The 25,896-nt window shown below is 47.9% G+C and overlaps 1 pseudogene; it reads left to right on the top strand.

The window, feature by feature from the left end:
• Positions 1-1,072: 1,072 nt before the first annotated feature.
• On the top strand, positions 1,073-24,966 carry LOC142842523 (glyceraldehyde-3-phosphate dehydrogenase pseudogene; annotated as a pseudogene).
• The last annotated feature ends 930 nt before the right edge of the window (positions 24,967-25,896 follow it).

Below are 25,896 nucleotides of genomic sequence, written 5' to 3'. Positions count from 1 at the left end.
GCTACATTCCTATCATCACCCTCCCACTGGTGGGCGTCGGAGTGGTTCCCATTTCCTATGAATAGAACAGTAGTGAACACGGATGTGAGGTTTCTGTGGCAGGATGTGGAATTCTTTGGGGAAATACCAAAGAGTGGTATTATTTTGTCTTAGTTTTACTTCTTGAGACATGGTCTCACTGTAGCCCTGGCTGGCCCGGAGCTCTCAGGACCTGCCTGCCTCTGCCTCCCAAGTGCTGGGATTAAAGGTGCCTGCCCGTGTACTCAGCAACATTTGCTAATGACAAAATTGTGCATAGACTTATAAGGTGCAACTGAATGGCTTCTTTGTTGTCGGTTTCTGTGTGGCATCTGCTCTGTAGACCAGGCTGGCCTTGAGCTCACAGAGATCCGCCTGCTTCTGCCTGGGATTAAAGGCGTGCACCAGCCACAACTTAATGTTTTAATAATGGGTGCACCATGAAATGGCTACATTGAGATGCGTATTACTTCACACTATATATTTCTTGTAGAGAGAATACTTACATGTAATCTCATAGCAATTTTCAAGCATATAGCATGTTACTGCTCATGGGATGATATACACACCTTTAACTTATTTCACCAATTTTACTGAAATTTCGTGTCCTTTGATCAACACCTCCTTAACCTGCCCAACCCCAGCCTTTAGAGACCACCTTTAGACCATGGGCTTTTTTAGAGTCTGCACAAATGTGATTGTTCAGGGTTTTTCCGTGCTTGACTTTTATCACTTAACACGATATCCTCCAGGTTCCTCCATGTTGCTGCAAAGGACAGGACACCATTGTCTGTGTGGCTGAATAATATATTTTTCTTTTCATATGCACCGTATCTTCTGTATCCGTCCCTGTACACCCATTGTTACGGGACACGAGGTTGCTTCTGTCTCTTGGTGGTGGTGAGTGATGTTGCAGTAGGCACAGAGAGTAGCTATCTCTTCAACATCCTGATTTGACATTCTTTGGTCCAATGCCCACTGGCAATGAGGTCGCTGAATCATGTGGTTGTTGTGCTTTTAATTTCTTGAGGAATTTCTGTATCATTTTCCCAGGATGGCCATGCTAAACCTCATCCTCCTGCCCCCTGAGCTCGTGTGAGGGTTCCCTTTTCTCCACATCCTTACCAACACTTACCCTTCTTCTTCTTTTATTTTTTAAGATTTATTTATTTACTTTTTAATAAAGGACTTATTTTATTTATTATGTATACAGTGTTCTGGGTATGCCTGCAATGCAGACCCGAAGAGGGTACCAGAATGCATTACAGATGGTTGTGAGCCACCATGTAGGTGCTGGGAATTGAACTCAGCACCTCTGGTAGGGCAGTCAGTGCTCTTAACCTCTGAGCCATCTCTCCAGCCCAACACTTCCCCTTCTGTTAGTTAACGGCCATTCTAATGGGCAGGAGGCTTTAGTTCACTGTGGTTTTAATGTTTATTCTCTGGCTAATAGTGGTGTCAAGTGGTTTTTTTTTTTTCCCCAAATGCCCGTTGGCTATTTGTATTCATACTTCTGAGAAATGCCTGTTCTGATACTCTGCCTATTTTTAAATCAAGGATTTGTTTTCTTATGATTGAATTGTTTGACTTCCGCATAGATTTTGCATGTAAGCCCATATCGGGTGTACAGCACGCAGTTGTCCCCACCCCCACCCCATCCAAAGACAACGCTTGCCTGCGCCATTTGCTTTACTCTGCAGGTGTTTCATTGTGACTGTACAACCCTACTTATTCTTTTTTTGCTTTTGTTGACTTTGCTGTTGGAGTCATCGCCAAGAATCCAGGTTGGTGTCAGATCAGAGAAACACCTTTGTGGCTTCCCCTCAGAGTTTCAGGCCTAGTAGCTTGGTCTTTCATCTGCCCTGAGATGATGTATTTGGTGTGAGGAGAGAGTTCATCCTTCTGTCTGTGGTAACCTCTCAGCACTCTAAGGAAGAGACTGTCCTTCCACATGGCTCTTGGCATCTTTGTGGAAAGTCAGTTTATTTCTTGGATCCTTATGCTCTTCTCTGGTCTGTGCCTTTGTTTTGGATCAGTGCCAGACTATTGTCATTACTGAGTTTGCCGAGTTTGGGAAAGACAGTAGATTGAAATGCTAATCACAGCAGATGCTCAATAGTTACTGCATGTGTGCACATGCTTACTCATGCATGTGTGTGTGTGTTTGTGTGTGCCTGTGTATGTGAGTCTGTGCATGTGTGTGCATGTGTGTGTGTGGTTGCTTTCAATAATAACCAACAATGGGGCCAGGGAGAAGGCTCAGTTGGCAAAGGACTTGGGGCTCAAGCCTGAGAACCTGAGGACAGGTCCCCAGAATCTGGAAGCAGGTGACTATAATCCCAGTGCTCTTATAGCAAGATGGAGATGGAGTCAGGAGGATTCTCAGATGCTTGAGGGCTCTTAGCCAGGCATATATGGTAGAAAAACAGCAAAAGACTGTCTCGTATAAGGTGGAAGGCAAGGATGCATCCCTTAGCATACACGAATGCATGGGTGCCGCATGTGTGCACACACACATACACACAGAAATTAAATTTTTAAAAGAGAGAGAGAATCAGAAAAACACAGAAGGGTGAGACAGTGGGGAGCCTGTAGGAATGAGGTTGGCCTGGACCACATGGTTGAGAGCCTGCTCCCGCAGCTGGCTATTTTTGTTCCATTCTGACAGCTGTGCAGGAGGTCACTTAAAATACTGCCCTTTAGGAGACTTTGACTGCTTTTAGCTGGGGACTATTAAGGGCACAGAGGTTGTGTTGCCTTCAGCTGCCCTCTGGAGGACCATGAAGAGCTAAATGGGTTGGTGGCAGACAGTGCCCCGAGTACAGAGGCCAGCTCTTCTCCATCTCAGGATCTGGGAGAAGGAGGAGGCTGTCACTCACCAGAACTATGGGCAACATGGACGGTATCCTGAGAAAAGGTGGGAAAAAGTGAGGGTCCCAAAACCTGGTGGCCGACGTTAGTTAGGGACCTGCAGAGGGAAATGGAGGAGAAGAAGAGTTAGGGGCATCTGAGTGTGACAGAGGAGTCAGGGAATCTGAGTGTGACAGTGGAGGAGTCAGGACATCTGAGTGTGACAGTGGAGTCAGGACATCTAAGTGTGACAGAGGAGTCAGGACATCTAAGTGTGACAGAGGAGTCAGGACATCTGAGTGTGACAGTGGAGTCAGGGAATCTGAGTGTGACAGTGGAGGAGTCAGGACATCTGAGTGTGACAGTGGAGGAGTCAGGACATCTGAGTGTGACAGAGGAGTCAGGGAATCTGAGTGTGACAGTGGAGGAGTCAGGACATCTGAGTGTGACAGTGGAGTCAGGACATCTGAGTGTGACAGTGGAGTCAGGACATCTGAGTGTGACAGTGGAGTCAGGGAATCTGAGTGTGACAGTGGAGGAGTCAGGACATCTGAGTGTGACAGTGGAGGAGTCAGGACATCTGAGTGTGACAGTGGAGTCAGGACATCTGAGTGTGACAGTGGAGTCAGGACATCTGAGTGTGACAGTGGAGTCAGGACATCTGAGTGTGACAGTGGAGGAGTCAGGACATCTGAGTGTGACAGTGGAGGAGTCAGGACATCTGAGTGTGACAGTGGAGTCAGGACATCTGAGTGTGACATGGAGGAGTCAGGACATCTGAGTGTGACAGTGGAGTCAGGACATCTGAGTGTGACAGTGGAGTCAGGACATCTGAGTGTGACAGTGGAGTCAGGACATCTGAGTGTGACAGTGGAGTCAGGACATCTGAGTGTGACAGTGGAGGAGTCAGGACATCTGAGTGTGACAGTGGAGTCAGGACATCTGAGTGTGACAGTGGAGTCAGGACATCTGAGTGTGAGAGTGGAGTCAGGACATCTGAGTGTGACAGTGGAGTCAGGACATCTGAGTGTGACAGTGGAGGAGTCAGGACATCTGAGTGTGACAGTGGAGTCAGGACATCTGAGTGTGACAGTGGAGTCAGGACATCTGAGTGTGACAGTGGAGGAGTCAGGACATCTGAGTGTGAGAGTGGAGTCAGGACATCTGAGTGTGACAGTGGAGTCAGGACATCTGAGTGTGACAGTGGAGGAGTCAGGACATCTGAGTGTGACAGTGGAGTCAGGACATCTGAGTGTGAGAGTGGAGTCAGGACATCTGAGTGTGACAGTGGAGTCAGGACATCTGAGTGTGACAGTGGAGGAGTCAGGACATCTGAGTGTGACAGTGGAGTTGGACATCTGAGTGTGAGAGTGGAGTCAGGACATCTGAGTGTGACAGTGGAGTCAGGACATCTGAGTGTGACAGTGGAGGAGTCAGGACATCTGAGTGTGACAGTGGAGTCAGGACATCTGAGTGTGAGAGTGGAGTCAGGACATCTGAGTGTGACAGTGGAGGAGTCAGGACATCTGAGTGTGACAGAGGAGTCAGGACATCTGAGTGTGACAGTGGAGTAGTCAGGACATCTGAGTGTGACAGTGGAGGAGTCAGGACATCTGAGTGTGACACTGGAGGAGTCAGGACATCTGAGTGTGACAGTGGAGTCAGGACATCTGAGTGTGACAGTGGAGATGTCAGGGAATCTGAGTGTGACAGTGGAGGAATCAGGACATCTGAGTGTGACAGTGGAGGAGTCAGGACATCTGAGTGTGACAGTGGAGTCAGGACATCTGAGTGTGACAGTGGAGTCAGGACATCTGAGTGTGACAGTGGAGTCAGGACATCTGAGTGTGAGAGTGGAGTCAGGACATCTGAGTGTGACAGTGGAGGAGTCAGGACATCTGAGTGTGACAGAGGAGTCAGGACATCTGAGTGTGACAGTGGAGGAGTCAGGACATCTGAGTGTGACACTGGAGGAGTCAGGACATCTGAGTGTGACAGTGGAGTCAGGACATCTGAGTGTGACAGTGGAGATGTCAGGGAATCTGAGTGTGACAGTGGAGGAATCAGGACATCTGAGTGTGACAGTGGAGGAGTCAGGACATCTGAGTGTGACAGTGGAGTCAGGACATCTGAGTGTGACAGTGGAGTCAGGACATCTGAGTGTGACAGTGGAGTCAGGACATCTGAGTGTGACAGTGGAGTCAGGACATCTGAGTGTGACAGTGGAGTCAGGACATCTGAGTGTGACAGTGGAGTCAGGACATCTGAGTGTGACAGTGGAGGAGTCAGGACATCTGAGTGTGACAGTGGAGGAATCAGGACATCTGAGTGTGACAGTGGAGTCAGGACATCTGAGTGTGACAGTGGAGTCAGGACATCTGAGTGTGACAGTGGAGTCAGGACATCTGAGTGTGACAGTGGAGTCAGGACATCTGAGTGTGACAGTGGAGTCAGGACATCTGAGTGTGACAGTGGAGTCAGGACATCTGAGTGTGACAGTGGAGGAATCAGGACATCTGAGTGTGACAGTGGAGTCAGGACATCTGAGTGTGACAGTGGAGGAGTCAGGACATCTGAGTGTGACAGTGGAGTCAGGACATCTGAGTGTGACAGTGGAGGAGTCAGGACATCTGAGTGTGACAGTGGAGGAGTCAGGACATCTGAGTGTGACAGTGGAGGAGTCAGGACATCTGAGTGTGACAGTGGAGGAGTCAGGACATCTGAGTGTGACAGTGGAGGAGTCAGGACATCTGAGTGTGACAGTGGAGGAGTCAGGACATCTGAGTGTGACAGTGGAGTCAGGACATCTGAGTGTGACAGTGGAGGAGTCAGGACATCTGAGTGTGACAGTGGAGGAGTCAGGACATCTGAGTGTGACAGTGGAGTCAGGACATCTGAGTGTGACAGTGGAGGAGTCAGGACATCTGAGTGTGACAGTGGAGTCAGGACATCTGAGTGTGACAGTGGAGGAGTCAGGACATCTGAGTGTGACAGTGGAGTCAGGGAATCTGAGTGTGACAATGTAGTCAGGGAATCTGAGTGTGACAGTGGAGTCAGGACATCTGAGTGTGACAGTGGAGGAGTCAGGACATCTGAAGTGTGTGTTAGGGAGGAGGGCAGGGCACTGGGTGGATATGATGAGGACTAGAGTTTGTTAAGTGTAAGAAAAAACCATCTTTAACTGGGTGGTGTCGGTGTACCTTTAGTCCCAGCATTGGGAAGGCAGAAGCAGGCAGATCTCTGTGAGTTCGAGGTCAGTCTGGTTACAGAGTGAGTGCCAGGAGATTCAAGGCTACACAGAGAAACCCCATCTCCAAACAAACAGACAAAACAAAAATAAGAGCTGAAAGAAAAGAAAAAAAGGTCTTTTAATGGTCATCAAAACCCGGGAGATGTTGATGACTTCCCTTGCTCCCCCTTCGCAGATAGGGCTCTGCCAGCACTGTACAGCACCTGGAGAGGGCGCTGTAGAGTTGCGCTCCATAACCACGTAGAGGTCAGCTCTGGTGCTGGTTCTCAGGAGCAGTGCACCTTCTGGGGAGAAAGTTTGTCACACTGGGCACCTTTTTGAGCTCTTGAGCTTGTTGATAGGATGTGCTGGCCTGCTAGCAAGCCCCACGGTTCCTCCTGTCTCTGCTTCCCCAGCCCCTCCCCCGCACGGCACGCACGGCCCCAGTGCCGGGATTGCAGGGGTACACCTCCATGCCTACATTTGCATGTGTTTTGAGTCAAAAGAGGGTGTTCCTGTTTGTTTAGCAAACCCTTCATTGACTCAGCAATCTTCCCAGCCCTTCAAACTTTATCTTTAGATTAAAAATGTGTGAGTGTGTCTTGCTTTCATGTATATCTGTCCGTGTACCAGGTGCCTGTCTGGTGCCTACAGAGACCAGAAGAGGATGCTGGAAACTCTGAAACTGGAGTTCCCAATGGTTGTGAGGTACCGTATGGGTGCTGGGAATCAGACCGAAGTCCTCTGCGGGGAACAGTCAGTGCTCTTAACTCCCAAGCCGTCTCTCAGCTCTCCAGCCACTCTCTAAGGCTCTGCAGCAATGCTCAGGCCCTCAAAGCACTGGGCTGCACCTCCCTCGGCTCCACTTCCGATCAGTTCCCACAGCGGTGCTGAGTGTAGCCGGGAGGTGTGGATGTGTCCGGAGGTCCTTTCTCTGTCAGTGCCGGCCTTGGCACAGTGGCTGTCTTCTCAAGAGAGCCTGTCAGCATCAGCGACTCACGTAGGCAGGTAAATCTTCACTCTTAAAGCCCATAGAACATTTTAGTATAAAATGATACTGTTAGAAAAAAAGGAAGAAAGAAAGGGAAGAAAAAAGAAGGAAGGTTAAGTGGGGAGAGGAATTGGTAAGGGAGGGTAGAGGAGAGGGTAGGAGGAGGAATAGTTAACACTGAGCATGTTTGAAAAAGCCATATGGAAACCTACTATTTTATAAGCTTCCAATGTGCCCATATAAAAGGGTTTAATTGGAGTGATTCTATAAAGGGGAAGACACCCCTCCCAGATGCCACAATTACCAAATAAAAATCTCAGTGCCACGTGTGGGACACCTCCCTCAAGTTGCAGGTCAGAGGTGTCCCAGAGACCCCCAGATAGCCTTTTTATTTTTTCTGCCTGTGTCTGGGCACAGTCAGAGTCCTGATCACACAGCAGCAGGGGCATGGAAGATGAGTTTAACACTGTTATTGTATTTCCCACCCAAAGCCGCAGCTACAATGCTGCCCTGACCCGATTCCCGTTCCCTCACTACCACCCCCAACACAGCCTTGCTCCTTTCCTGCCCAGTGTGGCTTTGGCACGGCTGGGAAGACTCCCTGCTGTCCCCATGCCTCCTGATGCCTCATTCCCATCCCTCCCACGCAGGGCTCTCAGGAAGGTTCCAGAATGTTCCAAGCCCTGCTTGTTGGCCCTTGTATGGCAGAGCCCTCATCCTAGTTCCCTGACGTATGCTTCCTTCCACTCCTGCACACTCTTCTATGCTCACGGAATCCTCTGCCTGCAGTGGAAGCAGAGAAGTCACGTGGTCCAGCTCAAGTTTGGAAGCTCACTCCATGGAGACGCCAGGATCTGAGGGATGAGGGTTGGACACAAGACAAGGCTTGCTCAAGGATGCAGGTGGCCCGGAAAAGCATCAGGCTGATGTCTCAAGGTCTTTGGGGGAGCAGGGTGGGAAATATTAATGGGAGAGTCAGATTAGGGGCTACATAAGAAACAGCATTTCCAGGGCCTTGAGTTGAGATTAGGGGCTACATAAGACACAGCATTTCCAGGGCCTTGAGTTGGCAGCCTGGTGTTTTGGTGCCTACAGAGGTGTGATGACATTCTTCCATCTCCAGGGCAGGATGTTCCAGATTTGGGTCAGCTTTTCAGCTAACAGCTAGCTTCTGGAATCTTCTCAGAAAAACACTCAATATTACAGGAATGTGGAGTGAAGGGGGCAAATTCTAGGTCTCAGCAAAGGATCGGTCAAAATGAAGTCACAGACAGGACAGCCTGTCATCCCTGTCTTTCACTTTTAAAATTAATTTATTTTTAAATTTTATTTTATAAACTTTATTATAAAAAAATCTCTTGCAAGTAAATAAAAACATCTCACACCAAAATTAACCAGACACAAAGTCTGTTCAGCTCTATGAAGTCCTGACAGTTGGAAGAGACATCAGACGGGCGGCGGGGAGCTTTATGTTCAGTCTTACATCTTCAGAATAGGACACATTTTTACCCACTTATCCACCACCCAAAACAAATAAAAAAAAAGCCCCCAAACATGACGGAACTAGAGTTAGAAAAACACTTAGATGTACACCCACTCTCATAACCCACGTCCCTTCCCCTCACTCAGTCCCTCCTCATCCTCTTACGTTTAGCCTTTCGTGTTCTCTCTCTCTCTCTCTCTCTCTCTCTCTCTCTCTCTCTCTCTCTCTCTCTCTCTCTTTCTATTGGTTTTTCAAGACAGGGTTTCTCTGTAGCTTTGAAGCCTGTCCTGGAACTAGCTCTTGTAGACCAGGCTGGCCTCGAACTCACAGAGATCCGCCTGCCTCTGCCTCCCAAGTGCTGGGATTAAAGGTGTGCGCCACCACCGCCCGGCGTGTTCTCTTTTCTTCTATGTTTTACTGGACCCATCCGCACATCTGTTTACATACATGTGTGCATTGTTGTCTAGATTCCACATATGAGAGAACCTGTGATTTTCCCCCAAGGTTGTGTGACCCTCTTATTAACGTTATACATTTTAAGCAACTCCATTGTCTTGCGATTTTTGGAACTTCATTTTTCTCTAGAACAGAGTACAACATTTTCATTATCCATTCATCGGTTGACGGGAAATAAGGCTGGCTCCAATTCTTTGCTATAGTGAACAAAGCAACAATAAAACAGGGGTGCAGATACCCCCATTAGTGCAGATGGTAGAGTGTGGAACTCTCTGGGTACAGGCTTAGGACTGAAATAAAGGGTTCTAGTTTTAATCTGAGGAATCTCCAAGCTGATTTTCACAGTGGCTGTATTGATTTGTACCCCCAGCAGTAGTGAATAGGGGTTCCTTTCCTTCCATGTCCCCCCAACATTGCTGTCAGATTTGTTGATGATAGTTAGCTATTCTGAGTGGGGTGAGATGCTATCTCAAAGAAGCTTTAACTTGCATTTCTCCGATGGCTAGGGAAATTAAATGCTTTAAAAATAATTATTGACCATTTATGCATACTTTTGGAAAACTATCCGCTCAGCTAATTTTCCCGTTTGTTTTTGGTAGTTTTACTGCCTTGGTGTTTAATTCAATTCTTTGTAAACTCTGGCTGTCAGCCCCTTGTCTTCAGCATAGCTGGTGAAGACTTTCTCCCTTTCTGTGGGTTGTGCTCTGCTTGTTTCCTGTGTTGCACAGAAACATCATTGTCGTGCAGCCCCGTCTCTTGCCACTCGGGCTCGGGTCCTGCTCTGTTGGGGTGCTGTCCTGCCTGCTGTGTCTTGAAGGGCGTCTCTGTGTTTGCTTTCAAAAGCTTCAGCACCTCGGGTTATTTATTTATTTTGGGGGGATGGTTTTTCTAGACAGTGTTTCTCTGTGTAACAGAGCCCTTTGACTGTCCTGGAACTCACTCTGTAGAGCAGGCTGGGCTTGAACTCACAGAGATCCACCTCCCTCTGCCTCTCGAATGCTCGGATTAAAGGTGGGCACCACCACATCCGGTGTGGCTCAGGTTTCAATCAAGGCCATTGATCCATTTTTGAGTTGACTTTTGTACCAGGTGAAACATATACACCAGTTGATCTTCTCCCGGTGGAGGCCCAGTTTCGGCAGCACCATTTCTTGAACATGCTATCTTTTTTTCCCCAAAGTATGTTTTTACCTCCTTCCTCAAAAATTAAGTGATCATAGCTTGGTCATTTTATATCTGGGTCTTCTATTCCATTGGTCTGCCCGTCTGTTTTTATGTCAGTAGCAGGCTGTCATTATTGCTACAGGCCTAGAGTAAGACGTCTTTATAGAAGAAGCCTGACCCACATGGGCCGAGGTAGCTCAGTGCTAACGCGCGTGTTTGACTTGCACAAGTGCTAGTTCAACCCCCAACACCACTTTAAAAAGAGAAAAAGAGGAAGGGGAGGAGAGAGAAAAGGAAATCGGGCCCCAAAGTTAAGGACATGACATGAAGGCAGAGAGGCCAAGCCTTTTTACCCCATTGGAGTCCACTCTGTATCTGCAGGTCCAAGGAAGGAGTCACCATTTTCAATAAAAATGGCTTCCAATCTTGAAAAAGTAACCTAGGCCACCATTATTGTTATAACCCAGACATCAAGTGTTATCCACAGTGTTTCTAGTCAGGCCCCGTGTACTGCCCTGTGTGTGATCGGCCTGTAGCATGGGAGGAGGAAAGGGTTTATTTCGCTTCCCCACCTTCTAACAGGAAGAGGGAGGAGGAGGAGGAAGGTATAAAGCTGCATAATTCAGGAAGCTTCTCAGAGGTGGGCGGGTCTCTGCACGCACTGGGGAAAGAACATCTATCAGATAGCTATCAATGAACCAAAGCAAAACGTAGCATCAAAAGAGGAGAAGAGGCAAAGGCAGTTTGGGAAGAATGTTATGTGTGCTTACAATCTTCCAGCCAGTTGATGGACAAGTGTGTCATCCCAGTGTTAGCTTCTTAGGGATCTTCTGGGAGGCCCAGAGAGTTGAGCCATGCAGAATGTATGAAACTGCATGGTCCCTTGCCTTAGCCACAGTCCCTTACATAGGTGGGTCCCCACCCCTTGCTCTTCAGAATCCCCAAGCAACTCCTCCTAGGGTTAGGACTACAGCAGCAGTCTGAGTCAATGTTTGTGAACGTTAGACCAGTCAGTGCTGCTACAATCTTCATCTCACAGACTTGTTCCAGAGAGACACGTGTGTGCACGTGTATGTGTGCGCGCGTGCGCGTGTATTATCAGAGCCTGAGGAGACCGTGTGCAGCGTGTGTGAGAGAGTTCATCTTAGGAAATCACTAGGTAAAAGAGCATGAAACGGCATCTAGTTGAACTGGTTCCTATATAAATATAAAGACCAGCTGGGCAGTGGTGGCGCACGCCTTTAATCCCAGCCCTCAGGAGGCAGAGGCAGGTGGATCTCTGAGTTCGAGGCCAGCTTGGTCTACAGAGTGAGTTCCAGGACAATCTCAAAAGCTACACAGAGAAACCCTGTCTTGAAAAACCAAAAAGAAAGAAAGAAAGAAAGAAGGAAGGAAGGAAGGAAGGATGGATGAAAGAAAGAAAGAAAGAAAGAAAGAAAGAAAGAGAAAGAAAGTAAATCCCACACGTCAACATCCACCACTATCATGGGAGGTCCCAACCACTTTGGCTCACCTTATGTGTCATAGACAATCTCATTCCACCCTCCATGAAATCACCTCCACGACCTCCCCAACACCATAGCGGAAGTCCAGCTGCATCTCTTTCTGGATACAAAGTGTCGTATTGGTGTAGTAGGAATGTTTCATGGCCCTTTAACTGTGTAAGCGTGCTACCACTTATTAGGTGTATTATCTATCTATCTATCTATCTATCATCTATCATCTATATATCTACCTACCTATTATCAATCTATCATCTATCTATCTATTATCAATCTATCATCTATCTATCTATCATCTATCTATTATCTATCTAGCACCTATCATCCATCTATCTATCTATCATCTATCTATTATCTATCTATCTATTATCAATCTATCATCTATCTATCTATCTATCATCTATTTATTATCTATCTAGCATCTATCATCCATCTATCTATCTATCATCTATTATCTATCTATCTATCTATCTATCTATCTATCTATCTATCTATCTATCTGTGACAGGGCCCTCTTTGTATTTCTGGCTGTCCTGGAGTTCACTAAATAGATCAGGCTGGCTTCAAACGCACAGAGACCCTCCTGTTTCTGCCTCCAGTGCTGGGATTAAAAGTGAGTACCACCATGCCTGGCTAGGTGTATGATCAGCAAAGATGTGTTGTGGAATATTAACTATACGAAGGTGTGTTAGATTTGTTTATACCATTGTTATTGTAAAGATGTGTTGCATTTGTTTCTGCTGTACTTGTTTAATTGGGTAAAGTTAGATTGCTTTTCTTTCACCTTATCTGTCTAAGGCACCTGATTGGCCTAAAGAAGGCAGAATGGTCAATAGCTAGGCAGAGAGAGGGACTGGTGGGGTGGTGGGCAGAGAGGATAAACAGGAGGAGAGAGGAGAGAGGGAGAGAATGAAGGAGAAAGAGAGGAGCACGGCTGGGGCCAGAAGCCAGGCAGCTACCAGCCAGACATGGAGACAGCGGGAAAATACGATATATAAAAAGAAAGAAAGGTAAAAATCCCCAAGGTAAAATGTAGATAGAGAGGAACAGAATAAAACAGGGCTAAGATAAGGCTGAGCATTCATAACAAATAAGAAGTCTCTGTATCATGGTTTGGGAGCTGGTTGGTGGCCTAAAAGAAAAAGCCTGGTACAAAGATGTAGTTTTTTTAAGGATGAGTGTTAAGATAGGGTCTTGCTAGGTAGCCCCAAATTCAAGACCCTCCAACTTTGGCTTCTCAAGTATGGCGATCCCCACTAACAAGGTTTTTTGAGCCTTGTGCCCCTAACTCGATTTCCCTCCTGAGTCCCGGGTTTTATCCCATGACTCTACACAGCGTTCTGCTTTTCAGGAGTATGTATGTAGAGTTACAGCTGGGCCCGCTGCATCGTTCGTGGAACCACCACAAAACTTCAAATGTCGAGACGTGGAAGGGGATCAGGGGTATTAGCCAAGTGGGAGCTGTGGGAGGCGGGGTGCACAAGCCAGGGGTTCCCAAATCTAGCTGTAGCCACAGAACCAACAGCTGCCATGCCGTCTCTATTAGCGTTTCTTTCAGTGTGTGTGTGTGTGTGTGTGTGCGTGCGCATGCGTGCGCGCGTACAACGTGTGGAAGTCAGTTCTCTTCTTCCTACCACGTGTGTCCTAGGGATGAAGCTCAGGTCGCAAGGATTAACAGCAAGCACTTTTGTGTTACACTATCTCGCTGGCCCGGGCTTCTTACATATTTAAGTCATGTATCTGTTTACACATGTTTTGGCATGAATGTGACATGTCTCCCAAAAGCTCACGGGTTAAAGACTTGGTTGTTCCCCAGTGAGAGAGTCATACTCAGATGGCATTATTAGAAAACGGTGGGGGGGCTGGAGAGATGGCTCAGTGGTTAAGAGCATTGCCTGCTCTTCCAAAGGTCCTGAGTTCAATTCCCGGCAACCACATGGTGGCTCACAACCATCTGTAAAGAGGTCTGGTGCCCTCTTCCTGCCTGCAGGCATACACACAGACAGAATATTGTATACATAATAAATAAATAAAATAAATATTTGAAAAAAAAAAAAGAAAACGGTGGTGACTTAGGAGTGGGGCCTACTTGGAGGAAGTAGGTCACCGGGCATGCGCCTTTCGAGGCTGCATCTTGTCTCCTGACCCTCCTGGCCTCTCTTCTTGTCGTTTACAAGATGAAGAGCTGTCTCCACACACCATTTCTTCAGGACGCTTCTGTCTCGCAAAACATCAGGGAAGACCGGAGCTAGGCGACTGTGGATTCAAGCTTCTGAAACCGTAGGGTGAATTCAAGTCTTCCTCCATCCGGGTGTCTCTCTCAGGTACTTCCCGCCGTCACTGGGACTATGATTGACCCAACAAAATTCTATAACTATAATTCTCTGCACTCATCCATTTATTCATGTGTCCATTTGACAAACATTTGTCTTTTCAGGGTTGGGTACTGGGCAGGGCATGGTGACTTGTGGGAAGGTACTCTGTGACACCTAAGTGAGCCATCCAAGGAAACCAGAGACAGGGAAAGGGCCAACGCCCTGTGCCAGTTGGGCCTTGGTTTCCCCTGCCTCCTGAACGTTGGGAGACAGTTCTCCATGGCTCAGTCACATTTCTGCAAGTCTCAAGGACAAATGCACCGACAACCTTTCCTTCTGTACTCTTCCAGAATGCTTATGCAGTGAGATCACTGAATGACAAGGTAGTGTCTCCCCACCTTGTCTGGGAAGGTGGGTAGAAGATCTATTTGTTGTCAAATATCGTAAAGATAGCAATTAGTTCTGGGGTAAAAGGTCTAACAGGTTTGTTTTATGACTGTAGATAAGAGATTGGTGTTTCCTAACCTGGAGCTGGGCAGCTAGGATGCAAGCCTACTTTGGGTCATAGAGCCCATCTGGGCCGGCCACTGTATTGTCTCAGGGAAAAGGAGGGGGAAAGCCAGTGAAATTATGACGTTGATGCTGCCGGCTGTAAAAAAAAGTTCTTTGTCTCTTAGCTAGGCTCTGGTGTTTATTGTTAGCGTCTGTAAAACTTGAAGCTTGTGAGCTATCAAGATATCAAGGCCCTTCATGGTGGTGGACATCCATGGATCCATGTTTTCAGGCCAGTCACTGGAGAGTGAAGCAAATCTCGGAGGCAGGAGGGCAAGCCTGGGTACTGAGCACCTCTGGGGTTCTCCAGAAAGACCAGAGCGGAATAGGTGAGGGAGCTGAGGGCTGACTGGAGACCAGGCTGGCCCCACAGTGCCATGACTAATCTTTATTGGCTAAGCTTCGGTCAAACCGTGAGGTCCTTTGGAGACCAGCCAAGGAGCATGGTGACCATAAGAGGCCATTGCAAACTTCCTCATCCGCGCAAGGAGAAGGGAGACCCAGGGGGATCTCTGGGGCATCATGAGTGAGAGAGGACCTGGTCGACACTTCCTGAGGTGTGTAGGAAGGGGCAAGCAGGCCAGGAGACTCTGCAAAAAGTCCCCTCTCCCTAGATAGTGACATTCTCATGGCATGGTCCATGATCCAACTATCCTCTATGAACGTAAAGGACTCTGCCTCTTGAAAAAGCAGAGAACTATGGAGTGTGGATGCCCTCCACGAGGAGCCCCTCACCACATCCCAGCATTCCATGTGTTTCTGGAAGGCCCAGCCCCTAGGCTCAGCTCCATTAAACCTCTCTTAGCTGAGGTTGCTCAGTAGTATCTGGGGTTCAGCCAGGTGTGTGGAGGCCATCACTCACATTCTGGGGAACTAGGTGAGCCAGCCTCTGTATGTATGTCTCACGTTCCTCCCTGTGTCACATGGGCCAGCGCATCATACTAAACATCATACTATACACCACACACCGTTCTATACACCACACACCGTACTATACACCATACACCATTCTATACACCATACACCGTACTATACACCACATACCGTACTATACACCATACACCATACTATACACCATACTATACACCGCACACCGTACTATACACCGCACACCGTACTATACACCGCACACCGTACTATACACCGCACACCGTACTATACACCGCACACCGTACTATACACCGCACACCGTACTATACACCACACACCGTACTATACACCACACACCGTACTATACACCATACGTTGTACTATACACCACACACCATACTATACACCACACACCGTACTATACACCACACACCGTACTATACACCGCACACCGTACTATACACCGCACACCGTACTATACACCGCACACCGTACTATACACCGCACACCGTACTATACACCGCACACCGTACTATACACCGCACACCGTACTATACACCGCACACCGTACTATACACCGCACACCGTTCTATACACCGCACACCGTACTATACACCGCACACCGTACTATACACCGCACACCGTACTATACACCGCACACCGTACTATACACCGCACACCGTACTATACACCGCACACCGTACTATACACCGCACACCGTACTATACACCGCACACCGTACTATACACCGCACACCGTACTATACACCGCACACCGTACTATACACCGCACACCGTACTATACACCGCACACCGTACTATACACCGCACACCGTACTATACACCGCACACCGTACTATACACCACACACCGTACTATACACCATACGTTGTACTATACACCACACACCATACTATACACCACACACCGTACTATACACCACACACCGTACTATACACCGCACACCGTACTATACACCGCACACCGTACTATACACCGCACACCGTACTATACACCGCACACCGTACTATACACCGCACACCGTACTATACACCACACACCGTACTATACACCACACACCGTACTATACACCACACACCGTACTATACACCACACACCATTCTATACACCGCACACCGTACTATACACCGCACACCGTACTATACACCGCACACCGTACTATACACCGCACACCGTACTATACACCGCACACCGTACTATACACCGCACACCGTACTATACACCGCACACCGTACTATACACCGCACACCGTACTATACACCGCACACCGTACTATACACCGCACACCGTACTATACACCGCACACCGTACTATACACCGCACACCGTACTATACACCGCACACCGTACTATACACCGCACACCGTACTATACACCGCACACCGTACTATACACCGCACACCGTACTATACACCGCACTCCGTACTATACACCGCACACCGTACTATACACCGCACACTGTACTATACACCACACACCGTACTATACACCATACGTTGTACTATACACCACACACCGTACTATACACCACACACCATACTATACACCACACACTGTACTATACACCGTACACCATACTATACACCATACACCATACTATACACCACACATCGTTCTATACACCACACACCGTACTATACACCACATACCGTACTATACACCATACATCATTCTATACACCGTACACCATACTATACACCGTACACCATACTATACACCACACACTGTACTATACACCGTACACCATACTATACACAATACACCATACTATACACCACACACTGTACTATACACCATACACCATACTATACACCACACACCATACTATACACCACATATCGTTCTATACACCACATACCGTACTATACACCATACATCATTCTATACACCGTATACCATACTATACACCACACACCATACTATACACCACACACTGTACTATACACCACACACTGTACTATACACCACACATCGTTCTATACACCACACACCATACTATACACCACACACCGTACTATACACCACACACCGTACTATACACCACACACCGTACATTACACCGCACACCGTACTATACACCGCACACCGTACTATACACCGCACACCGTACTATACACCGCACACCGTACTATACACCGCACACCGTACTATACACCGCACACCGTACTATACACCGCACACCGTACTATACACCGCACACCGTACTATACACCGCACACCGTACTATACACCGCACACCGTACTATACACCGCACACCGTACTATACACCGCACACCGTACTATACACCGCACACCGTACTATACACCGCACACCGTACTATACACCGCACACCGTTCTATACACCGCACACCGTACTATACACCGCACACCGTACTATACACCGCACACCGTACTATACACCGCACACCGTACTATACACCGCACACCGTACTATACACCGCACACCGTACTATACACCGCACACCGTACTATACACCGCACACCGTACTATACACCGCACACCGTACTATACACCGCACACCGTACTATACACCGCACACCGTACTATACACCGCACACCGTACTATACACCGCACACCGTACTATACACCGCACACCGTACTATACACCGCACACCGTACTATACACCGCACACCGTACTATACACCGCACACCGTACTATACACCGCACACCGTACTATACACCGCACACCGTACTATACACCACACACCATTCTATACACCACACACCGTACTATACACCGCACACTGTACTATACACCACACACCGTACTATACACCACACGTTGTACTATACACCACACACCGTACTATACACCACACACCATACTATACACCACACACTGTACTATACACCGTACACCATACTATACACCATACACCATACTATACACCACACATCGTTCTATACACCACACACCGTACTATACACCACATACCGTACTATACACCATACATCATTCTATACACCGTACACCATACTATACACCGTACACCATACTATACACCACACACTGTACTATACACCACACACTGTACTATACACCACACATCGTTCTATACACCACACACCATACTATACACCACACACTGTACTATACACCACACACCGTACTATACACCACACACCGTACATTACACCGCACACCGTACATTACACCGCACACCGTACTATACACCGCACACCGTACTATACACCGCACACCGTACTATACACCGCACACCGTACTATACACCGCACACCGTACTATACACCGCACACCGTACTATACACCGCACACCGTACTATACACCGCACACCGTACTATACACCGCACACCGTACTATACACCGCACACCGTACTATACACCGCACACCGTACTATACACCGCACACCGTACTATACACCGCACACCGTACTATACACCGCACACCGTACTATACACCGCACACCGTACTATACACCGCACACCGTACTATACACCGCACACCGTACTATACACCGCACACCGTACTATACACCGCACACCGTACTATACACCGCACACCGTACTATACACCGCACACCGTACTATACACCGCACACCGTACTATACACCGCACACCGTACTATACACCGCACACCGTACTATACACCGCACACCGTACTATACACCGCACACCGTACTATACACCGCACACCGTACTATACACCGCACACCGTACTATACACCGCACACCGTACTATACACCGCACACCGTACTATACACCGCACACCGTACTATACACCGCACACCGTACTATACACCGCACACCGTTCTATACACCGCACACCGTACTATACACCGCACACCGTACTATACACCGCACACCGTACTATACACCGCACACCGTACTATACACCGCACACCGTACTATACACCGCACACCGTACTATACACCGCACACCGTACTATACACCGCACACCGTACTATACACCGCACACCGTACTATACACCGCACACCGTACTATACACCGCACACCGTACTATACACCGCACACCGTACTATACACCGCACACCGTACTATACACCGCACACCGTACTATACACCGCACACCGTACTATACACCGCACACCGTACTATACACCGCACACCGTACTATACACCGCACACCGTACTATACACCGCACACCGTACTATACACCGCACACCGTACTATACACCACACACCGTACTATACACCATACGTTGTACTATACACCACACACCATACTATACACCACACACCGTACTATACACCACACACCGTACTATACACCGCACACCGTACTATACACCACACACCGTACTATACACCATACGTTGTACTATACACCACACACCGTACTATACACCACACACTGTACTATACACCACACACCGTACTATACACCACACACCATACTATACACCACACACCGTACTATACACCACACACCGTACTATACACCACACACCGTACTATACACCACACACCGTACTATACACCACACACCGTACTATACACCACACACCGTACTATACACCATACACCATACTATACACCACACACCGTTCTATACACCATACACCATACTATACACCACACACCGTACTATACACCACACCTATACACCACACACCGTACTATACACCACACACCGTACTATACACCACACACCGTACTATACACCACACACCGTACTATACACCGCACACCGTACTATACACCGCACACCGTACTATACACCACACACCGTACTATACACCACACACCGTACTATACACCACACACCGTACTATACACCACACACCGTACTATACACCATACGTTGTACTATACACCACACATCGTTCTATACAACATACACCATAGTATACATTGCACCAAACGGCTCTGGACTCACTGCCGTGCTTGTTCTTGTTAATACTTCTGTGCCTGAGACAGGATTGTCTTTCCAGGTCCCATGAACTTGGTCCTTTCGGTGGTTCGAGGTCTGAGCCATGAGCCAGGGAACCCACAAGTTTGCGTAGCCTTCCCTGCGGACTGCCCTTTCCTCTCTGCCTTCCTTGTCTTTACATATTGGATAAAAACACAGACTCAAGGTCCTGAGAAAGACACAGCACTACTGTTCTTAAACGCACAGACTTGTAGACATGCACAAAGTGTAGGAGGTTTGATTTTTTATCTCGCCTCTCTTTCTGATCAGCCGGGAGCTGAGTGTTAATATTGTAAGCAGAGTGACTGGCTTTTCCTTTGATGCCGAGAGGCCTGAGGTGAACTGTCTTTTCCACCATCAGGGTTCTCAGAATGCCAGGCCCTTGCAGGCTGGAAGGCAATACTCTTTCTTTGGAGAGCTGCTTTCAGCCCCTGCAGCTGTCAGCCAGGAGGTGGCAGGGCCCAGTCAGTTGAGGGCAGTTGGTTTAATTGCTTCACGGGAAGCTGGGTTTGGAGTTTCATGGCACTACAGTTAAGGAGAGTCAGATATTCAGGGTCACCCAGGCAATAACAGCATCTTTTAAAGCCTTTTTATAGTTTGTTTTTAGTTTGTATTTTTCTCAGGCTGGCCTAGAACTCACAATCCGCCTACCTCAGCCTATGGAATGCTAGGATTATAGGCATACCCCTACACCTGGCTCTCTTAAAACATTTTAAAAGTCAGTTTTACAGGTGTATTGTGACCTGTTGCATGTTTTATGTGCATGTACTGAATGGTGGAGTGTATGTCATATACTATATAGTCTGTAATGCCACAGTCACACAGCAGCTGATACTGCATCGTTAAGTTACACATTAGTCCCTGTAAGACAGGCCCTGAAGCGTATTGGAGCCTAGATTTGCTCTATATTCAGGTTGTATCTCTGACCTGTGGCTTGCTTGAATTGCTCTGTGAAACGGTCTGGCATCAGATGTTTTTTTTAAAAAGTCTCGAATAAGAGGCTGGAGAGATGGCTCAGTAGTTAAGATCACTGGCTGCTCTTGCGGAGGGCCTAGATTCGATTTCTAGCAACCATGTAGCATCTTACAACCAACTGTAACTCCAGTTCTAGGGGAATCAGTGTCTTTTTCTGCCTCCTTGGGTACCAGGCATGCATGAAGCGCATGTACACACATGCAGGCAAATGTATATACATGTATATACCCATGTATATACAACGAAAGTTTCAAACTTTTTTTAAAAATTTTTTCGAGACAAGGTTTCTCTGTAGCTTTGGAGCCTGTCCTGGAACTAGTTCTTGCAGACCAGGCTGGCCGCAAACTCACAGAGATCCGCCTGCCTCTGCCTCTGCCTCTCGAGTGCGCCACCACCGCCCGGCAAAAGTTTCAAACATTTTGTTTTAAAAATGTTCTTTTGTATGCAAAATTTGAGAAGTCATTGTTTTTTACCGCTGAGTAGTACTCTAATGTGTATATATTCCACACTTTCTTCATCCATTCTTCCTTTGAAGGACATCTAGGTTGTTTCCAGGTTTTGGCTATTACAAGTAATGCTGCTATGAACATAGTTGAACAAATGCCCTTGTCATATGATCGGGCATCTCTTGGGTATATTCCCAAGAGTGGCATTGCTGGGTCCAGGGGTAGGTTGATCCCGAATTTCCTGAGAAACCGCCACACTGCTTTCCAAAGTGGTTGTACAAGTTTGCATTCCCACCAGCAATGGATGAGGGTACCCCTTCCTCCACAACCTCTCCAGCAAAGGCTATTATTGGTGTTTTTTTATTTTAGCCATTCTGACAGGTGTAAGATGATATCTCAAAGTTGTTTTGATTTGCATTTCCCTAATAGCTAAGGAGGTTGAGCATGACCTTAAGTGTCTTTTGGCCATTTGAACTTCTTCTGTTGAGAATTCTCTGTTCAGATCAGTGCCCCATTTTTTAATTGGGTTAATTAGCATTTTAAAGTCTAGTTTCTTGAGTTCTCTATATATTTTGGAGATCAGACCTTTGTCTGTTGCGGGGTTGGTGAAGATCTTCTCCCAGTCAGTGGGATGCAAATGGATGGTAATAGAAAACACTATCCTGAGTGAGGTAACCCAGACCCAAAAAGATGAACATGGAATGTACTCACTCATAATTGATTTCTAGCCATAAATAAAGGTCAGTGAGTCCATAATTTGATATCCTAAAGAAGCTAAATAAGAAGGTGAACCCAAAGAAAAACATATAGCTATCCTCCTGGTTATGGGAAGTAGACAAGATTGCCGGGCAAAAAACTGGGATCTTGAGGGTGGAGTGGGAGGGGGTAAGGGGAGATGGGGAGAGAAAAATGAGAAGGGGAGGATGGGGGGAACTTGGGGAAACGGGATGATTGGGATAAAGAAAGGTTGGATAGGGGAGCAGGGAAGCACATATCTTAATTAAGGGAGCCATCTTAGGGTTGGCAAGAGACATGGACCTAGAGGGGCTCCCAGGTGCCCAGGGCGATATCCCCAGTTAGTTCCTGGGGCAGCTGAAGATAGGGAACCTGAAATGACCCTATCCTATAGCCATACTGATGAATATCTTGCATATCACCATAGAACCTTCATCTGGCGATGGATGGAGATAGAGACAGAGACCCACACTGGAGCACCGGACTGAGCTCCCAATGTCCCAATGAGGAGCAGAAGGAGGGAGAACATGAGCAAAGAAGTCAGGACCACAAAGGGTGCACCCACCCACGGAGACAGTGGGGCTGATCTATTGGGAGCTCACCAAGCCCAGCTGGACTGTGACTGAAAAAGCATGGGATAAAACCGGACTCTCTGAATATGGCGGACAATGAGGGCTGCTGAGAAGCCAAGGACAATGGCACTGGGTTTTGATCCTACTTCATGTTCTGGCTTTGTGGGAGCCTAGCCAGTTTGGATGTTCACCTTCCTAGACCAGGATGGAGGGGGGAGGACTTTGGAACCCTGACTGCTCTTCAGACTGGAGAGGGAGGGGGAGAGGAGTAGGGGGAGGGGGAGAAGGGTGGGAGACGGGGGAGGGAAATGGGAGGCTGGGAGTAGGCAGAAATTGTTTTTCAATAAAAAAAATGTTATTTTGTTTTCTGTTTTGATCACATTCTTTCCCCTCTTCCAACACTTTCCAGACCCTACCCTTGCTCACCCAACTTCACTTCTCTCTCTCTCTCTCTCTCTCTCTCTCTCTCTCTCTCTCTCTCTCTCTCAACAACAACAACAAAAATCTTTTCTTTCCTTTCTGAGAAAAGGCCTCATCGTGGAACTTTCATTGGTCCAGAACTCACTATATGGACCAAGCTGGCCTTGGAACTCACAGAGATCCATCTGCCTCTGCCTCCTGAGCCCCGGGATTAAAGATTTGCACCACAATACCTGGTTCCAACAAACAAACAAACAAACAAATAAATACTAAATAAAGACTCTCTGCTCCTCTCCGTTAGAGAGACAGCCACATCTTCGGATGCTTTGCCGGTCTTGTCCCCGGACACGATAGTAAAGGTCAGAGTGGACAGATTTGGCCATTTGGGCTAAGGCTGTCTTCAGTTCTGGCAGAATGACTGTTGTGGCCATCAGTGACCTATTCATTGACATCAGCTACCTGCTTTACACATTCCAGTAAGGTTCTACCCGCAACATGTTCCATGGCACAGTCAAGGCTAAGAAAGGATACTTTGTCACCAAGGGATGGCCATCTCCGTCTTCCAGAAGGGAGACTCTGCCAACATCAGATAGGGCAATGCTGGTGCTAAGCATGTCCTGGAATCTCCTGGTATCTCTACCACCGTGGAGAAGGCAAGGGCACTGGAAGAATGAGGCCAAAGTGTCATCATCTCTGCCCCTTCTGTTGATGCCCCATGTCTTGATGGGTGTGAACCATGAGAAGTTATGACAACTCACTCAGGACTATCCGTCATGATTCCTGTACCACCGATTGCTAAGCCCTCCCTGGTCTAGGTCATCCATGACAACTTTGGCATTATGGAAGGATTCATGATCCTGTACAGTCCGCGTCATCACTGACACTCAGAAGACCGTGGACAGACCCTCTGGGACACTGTGGCATGATGGCCGTGGGGCTACCCAGAACATCATCTGTGCATCCATTGGTGCTGCCACAGCTGTGGGCATGGTCATCCCAGAGCGGAACAGGAAGCTCACGGGCATGGCCTTCCGTGTTCCTACCCCCAGTGTATCTGTTGTGGATCTGACATGCCACCTGGAGAAAGGTGCCAAGTACGATGACATCACGGTGGTGAAGCAGGTATCCAAGGCCACTAAAGGGCATCCTGGGCTACACTGAGGACCAGTCTGACTCCTGTGACTTTAACAGGGAAGCTCACTTTCCCACCTCTGAGGCTTGGGCTGGCATTGCTCTCAGTGACAACTTTGGAAAACTTCCCTGGCATGGCAGTGGACATGGCTACAACAACAGAGTGGTGGATCGCATGACCCCATGGCCTCCAAGGAGTAAGAAGCCCTGGACCACCCACTCCGGGAAGAAGAAAGAAGAGCGAGGCCCTCAGCTGCCGAGGTGTCCCTGCACCAACTCAGTCCCCAAACACCTAGCATCTCCCCTCAGTTTCCATTCCAGACCCCTAGAATAAGGGGAGGAGCTTAGAGAGCCCTTGAATACTAGCAATAAAGTTCACTACACCTCTCAAAACAAACAAAACCCCACAAACCCTTGAAAAACATCAAACCTTGATAAAAACGTTCTTTCAAATCCATCTTCTTGTTCTAGTAAGGTTACGTTTTCAGTAGTTTGGTTGTACTGTGTCTTTGTCCCCTAGCTCGGATTTCTCAATCTCTAAGACAGTCTCCGAGACTATGTGGCTGGGCTGGCCATAGCGCTCTCTTGATGGTCCTGTCTCAGCCACTAAGCGCTGAGATTACAGGTGTTTACTGCCACTCTTGCTCAGTGACAATCTTTCCATGTCTGCTGTCCTTGGAGAACACACATGGATCCCACAATCATGCGCTGAGGATCAACTCTGTCCTAGGCTAGCCGCGGTGGCTACTATAGCCGTGCTGGGAGACTGAGGCCCATCTAGGAAGTCACTTGCCCAGAATGACACCAGAACCCTTACTCTCCCAGTCCCCGCTCTGCCTTACAGGGTGCAGTGGCGGCCAATCTCAGAGAAGAGCAGGCCAGTGGCTCCCCTGGGCCTGGGCAGTTTATCCTATATCAAGGAAAACCTCTTTCGTTATTGCTGTCACATAGGGTGTGGGTTTTCATTGTTATCCTCTCTCCCTCCATCTTCCAGGCTTGTGGGTAGGAAGGAAGACTGGAAAGGAGGATGCTCCAAGTGCTTTTGGGGGGACTCAATTTCGTTAAGATTTGCTTTTATTTTTAGATATGTGTATTCATGTATGTGTGTCTGTGCAAGTAAGGGCCCGTGCTCATTATCAGAGTCTCTGCTGCTGGAGTTACAGGCAGTTGTGAGCCATCTGACCTGCACTGCGAAGTGAATTTAGGTCCTCTGTAAGAGCGGTAAGTGTTCTGAATCACGGAGCCATTTCTCCAGCCCCCCCCC

The sequence above is a fragment of the Microtus pennsylvanicus genome, chromosome 1 (genome assembly GCF_037038515.1).
Source record: "Microtus pennsylvanicus isolate mMicPen1 chromosome 1, mMicPen1.hap1, whole genome shotgun sequence".
In the NCBI taxonomy this organism is placed as follows: Eukaryota; Metazoa; Chordata; class Mammalia; order Rodentia; family Cricetidae; genus Microtus; species Microtus pennsylvanicus.
The sequence above is the reverse complement of the archived record's forward strand: the minus strand, read 5'-3'. Positions and strand labels throughout refer to the sequence as shown.